General features: G+C 42.8%; 1 protein-coding gene across 2 annotated transcripts in view; it reads left to right on the forward strand.

Moving 5' to 3' along the window:
* The first annotated feature begins 507 nt into the window (after window positions 1-507).
* The window catches only part of ZDHHC1 (zinc finger DHHC-type containing 1), a 40981-nt gene continuing 31509 nt past the window's right edge, over window positions 508-9979 (forward strand). For both annotated transcript variants that reach the window (XM_018559643.1, XM_018559644.1), the window contains exon 1: window positions 508-602. The gene's annotated coding sequence lies outside the window, so the exon portion shown is untranslated. The remainder of the gene's footprint in view (window positions 603-9979) is intronic.

Below are 9979 nucleotides of genomic sequence, written 5' to 3' on the forward strand. Positions count from 1 at the left end.
GAGCAGCTCCCAGCAGTTGTACTCCTCTGAGGAAAAGCAGGTTCACCATCTGGCCCTGTATTTATCAGCAGCTACAGCTTTAACAAGGTGCTGACCTAGGATGTGACGTGCACTATACTAATGGGAAAATGAAGCCGGCTGCCTTTGTCCTTACAATGTATTTATAAACATTAATAAACGGGGGTGGGGGGGATTCGTTTTATTTCTCATCAGACCATATAAAGTAATAGAATCGTCTGCAATCAGGAGAGACCTGGAAGAATATAGAGGGAGCAGAGACCCAGGGGGAGGATCCTGATTGGACGCGGAGGTATCACCTGACAACCCGGAAGTGTGAGGTGAAGATAAACACAGAGGAGAGGGGCTGTCAGGAGCTGTGGGGTGACAAGAAGGACGATTATTACAGAGAAGGTATTGTACAATATGGGGTGCATGGACTGTGCTGTGGTTTATACTACAAGCTCTGGGAAGGATAGAGAAGATGGAGGCAGAGAAGGACGGATTGCTGGGATTTAGACTGGTCACCATGGCAGCACTTGTATATACTGTTGTAGGAGGAGAATAGACCTGACTGCAGGCATCACTTCCATTCAGAAATATAGGTGAGCTATCAACAGCAATGCACATTCAGCCTGCCCGCTGTGTACATACATGATGTGTGCACACGGGGACATATGAACACACCAGTAATGCTGGGCATACACTATATGATCAGATTGTACTATCTGCTTCTAGCTGACTACACACTAAGCAATCTGACTGCACAATCACCTTAAAGATGATCTGATTGTACAAAATGCAACAAGCTAATCAAAACAATACGATCTGACTGTACAATCTCTTTTTAAGAAGGCCATACACTATGTAATCTGAGGCCCCATTCACACTGAGCGATTCGCAAATCGCACAATTGTTTGATGCATTGGAGAGCGATATTGCGCGGTAAATAGCCACGATATCGCGGGAATTACCGCGTGATAAATCGCTCAGTGTGAACGGGGCCTTAATGTTCAATCTTTTTTAAGAAAACCATACACTGTACAATCTGATTGTATAATCCTCCTTAAGCTAGCCATACACAATATGATCTCATTGTACAATCGCCTTTTAAAATGGTCATACATTATACAATTTGATTTGTAAAATCTCCTTTAACCCTTCTGCTTCCAAGGTTTTTTTTTGCATTACTTAAACTCCCCAAAACATGATATATTTTGTGAAAGCACAGACCCTGGAAAATTAAATGGCGGCAGTTGCAAATTTTTATGTTTTACAATATTAGCGCAACTCTTTATCAAACCCCAAATTTTAGTAAAAAAATATGCATAACCGCTTCCCGGCAGGCTGTTGTAATTAAACGGCCAGCTGGGAGCTTCTTGGATCTGAGCAGGCGTCTAAAAATGTCCGGTTAGCTGTCAAAAGTTTTAAACAGGCAACTATGCCTGTTTACATACAAGCGATCTGGTGGCTATAGAGCCAATGGATCGATTGTATTTGATGCCGGTCAGTGCGCTGCCCCCACCCTCTGCAGCGCTGGTCTCAAGCTCTGCTGTGCCCAGGGCAGCTCTGTGAAAGGGGATCAGAGGAAGATCAGCACATTCTCCTTTCGATCTCCTCTCTGGTGTCAGAATGGGGGAAGTGATGTATATTACATCACTTCCACATTCTGCTGTCACTCTACGGCTACAGAAGCTGATGAAGCAGATCTCTGCTTCATCAGCTTCTTTGGGGGTCCCTTGGTGACATTAGGGGTCACCTAATGTCTCCATAAAGAGGACCTGTCACATCCTCTTCACTATCACATAGGGGGTTTCTTAGCCCTCTATGTGATAACAATAAAGTTAGGTGAAAAAAAGTCTGTAAAGTCCCCCTCCCCCCCCAAAATTAGTCACACATAAAAAAGAATTAAAATAAAACCCACATACACGCGCGCAAACATGCGCATACGTGCTAAAACGACAATTGCGCCCATTACGCCGAACATGTTACATATCACTGCGAAAATCAGAGTGAGGGCAATAATTTATGGGCCATCAATCACTGTTAACACTAAACTGATGAGTGGTAACAGCTTTTAAAGCATCGCCTATGGCCAATTTTGGGTATGGTAGTTTTTATTGCAATTTCGTGGGTGCGCGCAATTTTAAGGCTTGACATGTTTCGTGTCTATTTACCCGACGTAAACGGGAGGACACAAGCTAGCGTCCTCCCGTCACCCAAAGGTCAGTATACCGCTAGCTACAGCTCTCGGTATACTGAGATGCCGCAGCTGTGACAGATCCCGACTTTACTGTCGAGATCCAGTCAGCTGCGGGATTGACAGCGCGCTCTGTCTATCTAGAGACAGAGCCAGCTGTACCCGCCCCCTTCCCTTGTCCGTTCCGCCAGTCAGCGCTGGAAGATCGGACAGGGGAGGGGGGAATCCCTGCAGGGAGCCATGAGTCACGGCTCTCTGCAGGGACAGATCGGGAAGTGAGCGAGCGCCAGCATGTGTTCGCTCACTTCTCGATCTTTTGAGCCGACTTGTGACAGTCTCATTGTCACAGGTCGGCTAGAACTACGAGGCTGAGTGATTTTCACTCGCCTCATAGTTCTCCTTAAGTTCATTTTAGTGCCCCAAAACACAATACCCCAAATTATCCATTGGTGACGCTTTGAAAGCCCGTACAGGTAATTCATTTGGAGATGTTTATGAATATTGGCCCTAGAATTATTGCTCTCACTCTGCCACATGTGGTGATGCCCAACATGTGTGGCGTGATCGTAATTTTCGTATGTAGGTGTACCCGTTGCTTGTTAACGTTACTTTTAAAGCATGCCAACTGCCAAGGTTGCCAGTGGATTTATTTCAGCTCTCAACCAAACTTTCAAGGCCTCAAATGGCTGGTGTCATAGTTGATCACATGCCCAGCACCATGGCAACTACAACCAAAATAGAGGCTAAGATGGCACCTTCTTTTGTTGTAAGGGAAAGGAGGGTGTAATTCAGGTTTAAAGCTGGCCATACACCTATAGATTATCTGCAGATTTTCTATGGTCAGATGGAAAAAGTGCAACAGATTCTTCCATCTATGCTAAACTGTGTGGATGGAGGAATCTCCCACTGGGCCAAGCTTCAGTATCTTGCTAGTTGACCCCACTGGTTCTCAAAATACCTGAACAATGCCTGCAACCAATCAGATTGCTCAGGTATTTTGACGCTAGTTCTGGTGACCCTGTTGACCACCAGGGATTTCCCTCACTTTGAAGGGATTTCTGCTCCTTTCCTGTTGTGGCTATCAGACAGGAAGTAAAGGGAAATCTCCCCCAGTGGGACACAGATGACATGATGTGACTGTGTGAAGTTAAGTAAAATATAAATATATGGTAAATGTAAAAAAATGAAAATCCCCCTCATCTTCCCAACCCTACACACATGGACATACAGTACATGCACATATACACTATATTGCCAAAAGTATTGGGACACCCCTCCAAATCATTGGATTCAGTTGTTCTGTGAAATTTCCTTGCTACTAAATATTCCGCGGTCACCTGTTAGTGGTATTATAACAAAGTGGAAGTGACTGGGGACAACAGCAACTCAGCCACAAAGTGGTAGGCCATGTAAAATGACAGAGCGGAGTCAGAGCATGCTGAAGCGCACAGTGCGCAGAAGTTGCCAACTGTCCGCAGAGTCAATAGCTACAGACCTCCAAACTTCGTGTGGCCTTCAGATTGGCACAACAACAGTGTGTAGAGAGCTTCATGGAATAGGTTTCTATGGCCGAGCAGCTGCATCCAAGCCTTATATCACCAAGTGCAATGCAAAGCGTCGGATGCAGTGGTGTAAAGCACGCCGCCACTGGACTCTAGAGAAGTGCAGACGTGTTCTCTGGAGTGACGAATCACGCTTCTCTGTCTGGCAATCCGATGGACGTGTCTGGGTTTGGTGGTTGCCAGGAGAACGGTACTTGCCTGACTGCATTGGCTTGGCCCCTTAGTGCCAGTGAAGGGAACTCCTTAAGGCACCAGCATACCAAGACATTTTGGACAATTTCATGCTCCCAACTTCGTGGGCACAGTATGGGGATGAAATAATGAGTGTGCAGCGCTGTAGGTGTTTTATGTGTTACACATCTATTAACGTGCTAAAATCCCTACAATGGGTAAAGTGTAATCCCTTTTTCAGGGATATATACATATGAAAAAATTTTGTTTTAAACATTTGTATTTTTATTTGTTTAAACACAATTTATTCATATTTATATATCCCTTAAAAAAGGGATTACACTTTACCCATTGTAGGGATTTTAGCACGTTAATAGATGTGTAACACATAAAACACCTACAGCGCTGCACACTCATTATTTCATTGTCGTTAAAAATTATAGCGCAGCAGCTTTAACACTTAACCCTTCCATAAGCGCAGATTTCACATTTTTCACAGTATGGGTATGGCCCCTACCTGTTCCAACATGACTGCACACCACTGCACAAAGCAAGGTTTATGAAGACATGGATGAACGAGTTTGGGGTGGAGGAACCTGACTGGCCAGCACAGAGTCATGTCCTCAACTCGATAGAACACCTTTGGGATGAACTAGAGTGGAGACTGCGAGCCCGGCCTTCTCGTCCAACATCAGTACCTGACCTCACAAATGCGCTTCTGGAAGAATGGTCAAACATTCCCATAGACACACTCCTAACCCTTGTGGATGCCTTCCCAGAAGAGTTGAAGCTGTTATAGTTGCAAAGCGTTGGCCAACTCAATATTGAACCCTACGGACTAAGACTGCGATGCCATTAAAGTTCATGTGCGTGTAAAGGCAGGCGTCCCAATACTTTTGGCAATATAGTGTATGTAAGGATGAACAGACATACAGAAGCACCTTTTCATGATTTTATATTAAGCATCCTCCTGCACACTAGAGTAGAAAAACACTCTTGGAGTGATTATTTAGATTTAACTCTAAAACAATGATCTAAATGTGATGTTTTACCTACTTACAATATTTGGTAGTATTTTACCGTTTTGCATGCAATGTTGTGGCTGGATGTGTTTTGTAATAATGAATTTCAGTCTCCTCTTTTTCATTTAACAGTTTTGTAATATTATGTTTGATTGCACTAAAAAAAATCATTATATTTTCTGAACCAAATAGATTTTAGAAGCATTTGCGCAAGGTTTCCATTTCGCAGTGATTTTACCCTGGTTTTCCTTTTTTTTGGCTCCCCCAGCTGTTCTTTTATCACATCCAGCTGAACATTTCTACAGAGAACACTGACAAATATTTTAAGAGGAGGTAAGCCTGGAAGAGACTGGACAAGCAGAGGCACGGAATTCTGATTGGAGGAAGCAGGGTCAAATGATCGGCAGTATCACAACCAACTAGGAAGTGCGAGGATACAGAGCACAAAGAGGAGCTGTGGAATAATAAGCACAGATATAGAGAAGGTACATTACACTCTTCAGTGGATGGACTGTGCTGTGCTTTAAACTACCCAGAGCTCTGAAAAGAAAGGGTTTTATGAGATATGAATGTTGGATGACTGAATGGTATGGTATGAATTCCATCTTTGTGGATAGTGCTGTTCTTCTGCTCTGTTTGTTGCTGTCATCTAAACCTGGGGTCCATTGACACCTTATGCGTTTGGGCTGCACTGGCCGTTGTTTCCAGCACAGCCCCAACGCAAGACAAGGCAATTTGGTTTGTCATGGATGGACACTATTCACCCCACCTTGTTGCAGTAAGAACTTGGTGGTGTGTTCTGAAAAAACCCCACTGCGTGCAGTACTTTTTTTTTCAGCCTAGCAGGCTGCGACGTTGAACAGAATTAACTGAATGAAATGTCACTCGTGATATTTCAATAAAGTTCTGAAAAAAAAAGTACACCATGAGATGTTCCAGGATCAGCCCTGTCAGGCACCGTACACCAGTCACTGTGTGCTTTTTCCGCAGACCCTTAAATAGGTTAAAGTGCAACTGCATCGCTGCATTGTAACTGTTCTAATTCTCCCCACAGTCAGACTCCCATCCAAGTCTTAAGCTGACATATATATATATATAATATATCTCAAATTTTTTTTGTGTTTTGGGTTGAGTGAGAAATAAAACTCCCCATTCCTCCATCTAGCCTAACCAGCATGGATGGGTGAATCCCCCCCACCATGCTCTTGCTATCTGACAGCGGTGGATGTGCAGCGGTGGATACCTGAACAGACTGGAGGTGACTGGCTCTAGTCACTATTAGGTCACGATTTTCCAGACTGGCTTCTTCAACAACAGTCAATTGAAAGATCAACTTTTGTCAAATAGTGGGTGCTGATTGGGCCACACACTGCTCGAATGTTAGGACTTGACTGAAATTCGAGCAGCGTATGACCAGCTTTAGGACTCTATGTCTGTTGAGCTGCGTTGATGTGCCCAGATCAAGGTAAGAGCACATAGAAAACAATTGTTCTCCAAGTGTCCTGTTCACACTATACATGTGCAGTGGAGTGCGCGGTGATAAAATGCTGAATGTCTCAACTTACCACGCTGAATGTCACTGCATCCCAGCATGTCAGTTTGTGACACCTCGATACAGTTAAAAAGTTAGTTTGATGCTTTGTAACATCACATGGCACCGACCATACACACAAATTGTACACCAGCGCATATGTGTTATAGTGTGCAGGCTGGTGTGAATGAGTCCTTATACTTATCTGTCCTCATTTCACAGAGATCTTGGCTTTGCAGCTTCCTCAGCTCTGCACAGTCTCCATTCCGAATCTGCTCTGTCAGGCTTGCGCAAGAGGGCGACAATCTTCATGGGTGTGGCAATCTTTGACTCCATACTCTTATCAGACATCTGACACTTTTGTCAGCTCTGCAGAGTCTGTTTTTGTAAAACTGTATAAAAACATGCACACACGCATGGGGAAAAGATGCGGGATGCCTTTTTTTCACAACACACCACCACGTTCCCACTGCAACAGGGTGGGGTGAATGGTGTCCATCCATGACAAACCAAATTGCCTTGTCTTGCGTTGTGGCTGTGCTGGAATCTGCTACATGAATGCAGCCACGCCATCTAATGATTGGTAAACTGCAATACATTTTTGTTTTTGGGTTTACATACACTTTAAATATTTGTTGAGATTATGAGACCGACTATATGATTACATCTCGTTTTATAGATTATTCCTTCTGCTAATCAAAGAAGCGCTGCGCCAACATAAAAAAATGTCACTTACCATCTATTGCATGTGTTTTAGGGCCAGTTCACATCTGAGCATAGCGTTAATTGTACGATTCTGGGTGATTACCGCGCGCTATTGCACAATCCACCTAGTGTGCGTTACTGTGCACTTGGTGCATTGTGTTGCCATTCATTTGAATGGCACCCCAGTGCACATCCGGCTGCTGTGCATGCACTACATTTTTTTTTGGAGTTGTGTGAGTAACTCTACACTCAGATGTGAACTAGCCTGTAAAAAAAAAATCGTTCCAAGTGAAATCTTCTGTCACAGCTCTTTGTAAAACTATTGCAGTTGGTTTACTAAAAGCAAAAGGCAGACTGGTTGTACTAACAAGTGGCGTAACAATCGCCATAGCGACCCAGGCGGCCGCTATGGGGCCCAGGCACGGGGGCCCTGCCTGGGTCGCTATGGCATGTGGGGGTGCTGGCTGTCACAGACACAGCTCGGCAGACCCATCTTTTTGTGACTATAACTAGATCCCTCAGTGTTCCTCTTTCTGTGTTCAGCTTGATAGTTTATGTATTCAACAGATAGTAGTGTGAAGGTTAGTTTAGGTTGATGTTGTGTCTCCCCCAAATTTTATTTGGCTGATTTATACAAACTGAAGAAAAGCGAGGCGGAGCTGACACCCATAAGATTCCATTTTGCATTTTTACAATGTAGGTTGGAGAAGTAAAGTGAGGATTAGGCCCCTTTCACACAAGCTTTCTGATTAGGTCCATCTGTCAGTTTTTCAGGCAGGTCCGATCGGAAGCACAATGTTAGTGTATGGGCAGCCAGCTCCATGGACAGATGTTCATTTACATCCAGTTACCCCGACTCCGGGTAGGTCTGGAAAACCAAACGGATAAGAGATCCATTTAGCTGGACCTGATTGTGCTGGATTGGGGGGTAACTGGATGTAAACGGATACCCGTCCATTTAGATTTGACTGCCCATACACTAACATAGGTCCGGTAATGCCAATTTTTTCTCCCATCGCAAGATTGAGAAAAAAAACTGCACAAACACGGATGTCACAGCAATGGCATCCGTACCAGGAAGGGATCCATCCTTCCTGGAAGGGGGCCTTAAAGGGAATTAAATTGTGTCTGTGTATATGTAATATATTAGGTTTTCCATAGCATGTAAATTCTAAAATTGCACTGTGGTATAATATGTTTTTAAAACGTGCATTATAGTGTGTTGTATTGTTTTTTCATTCTTTACTTTAGTGTTTTTACTATTTATTATAGCGCATTTTTTAGAGTTGCAAGGTGCTTTAAAAAAATGCACCCTGCCCTATTTTTATTTTTCAACACACACCAAAATCCTTGTAAATAAAGCTTTTTGCATCGTCCTTGCACCGAGACAACATTGAACAACGCAGCTGATGTTGCTGGTGAAATGAGCCCCTACGCCTTGTTCACACTAATCTTATTTTTGCTTCTGAATAAGCACAATGGCCCCTGTTCACACCTTAGCGTTTTGTCGCAATAAGCAAAACCCCTGTCGCTGGAAAAAGTACATGAGCTTCTTCCTGGCAGATTACAGCTTGTTTTGTCCCCATACAGTCAATAGAAAACACTTGGAATCGCGCGTTACAAATGTTTTTGCAAGCGTTTTGCCCATTTACATCAATGTGTCATAATCTGCTCATAAAAACGGGCGTTTTACGTGCATTAAAACTTGCAGCAAAAAGTGCGCATTTCTACGCACGAAAACGCTGACGCTTGGGTGTGAATCAAACCTTAACTGGAGGCTGGAAAAAAGCTTGGTGCAATATAAATTGCTATGGCAGTAGTACATTTATGTATACAGGTCAGTGCAACAGAGTTAAAAGATAGACACTTGAGGGGGAAAAGGATTTGATTCCAAAATGGGGACAATCCTTCCAAAGAAGGAACATTTGAGGTTCTGTGTGATAATGGTCTCCTGGGACAACCATTGTGTACAAGTTTTCAGGTGTCAGCTAGTTTCTGTCAGGTAACTTAGAGACTGTACATAGAAACCGTCTACTAACTATTTCCTCTAGTTGTGTCAGTGAAGGACGTAAATCACTAAACAGGAGCATCTTGTCTCTCTACATTTGGTGCACCTTCTACAGGATGACTCAGCTGTCAGGATTATGAGGTAAAAGAATATATTTTCTTTTAAAATGATCACAGTGAGGGAGATTTGTAGAGACATTGAGCTTTTTGTGGGTTTTTGCACAGATTTTAAAAAAAGAATAAACATGCAGTCATTGTATATGATACTCATTTGATGGTCTAAAATGACTGCCATGATTGCAATGATCACACTCTAATATGATGCATATGGTTTGCATCTTGAAGTGTGATTTACAGACCCGAGCAGCTAAAAAAAATACAAAAAAAACAAAAGGAAGATTGAGAAAAGGGAGAGGAATGCAAATGTTACATGTCCTGCAATTGTTTAAAAAACAAAAGAGATATTGTCTTTGCAACTTTTACCTCATGAAGATGGTTAAATGCCTCAGGCAATTATATATTTTTTATACAGCAGTTACCTCAGAAAACCATGGCAATGGAATCCAATTTCACAACTTGAAAGCTTTTAAATAATAGGTGATTTTTGGTGCTTTGTTGCTTTTTTTTGTGCATTACATAATCGTAGACACTAGACATAAATAGAGGACTTTTGAAATATGCCATAGTGTGTGTGATAGAGAAAGAGATATATAAAGTATGTATATGTGTGTGTGTGTGTGTGTATATATGTATATATATATATATATATATATACTGAATATAT

Source organism: Nanorana parkeri, unplaced genomic scaffold, assembly GCF_000935625.1.
Source record: "Nanorana parkeri isolate BGI_ZX_2015 unplaced genomic scaffold, ASM93562v1 scaffold409, whole genome shotgun sequence".
NCBI lineage: Eukaryota > Metazoa > Chordata > Amphibia > Anura > Dicroglossidae > Nanorana > Nanorana parkeri.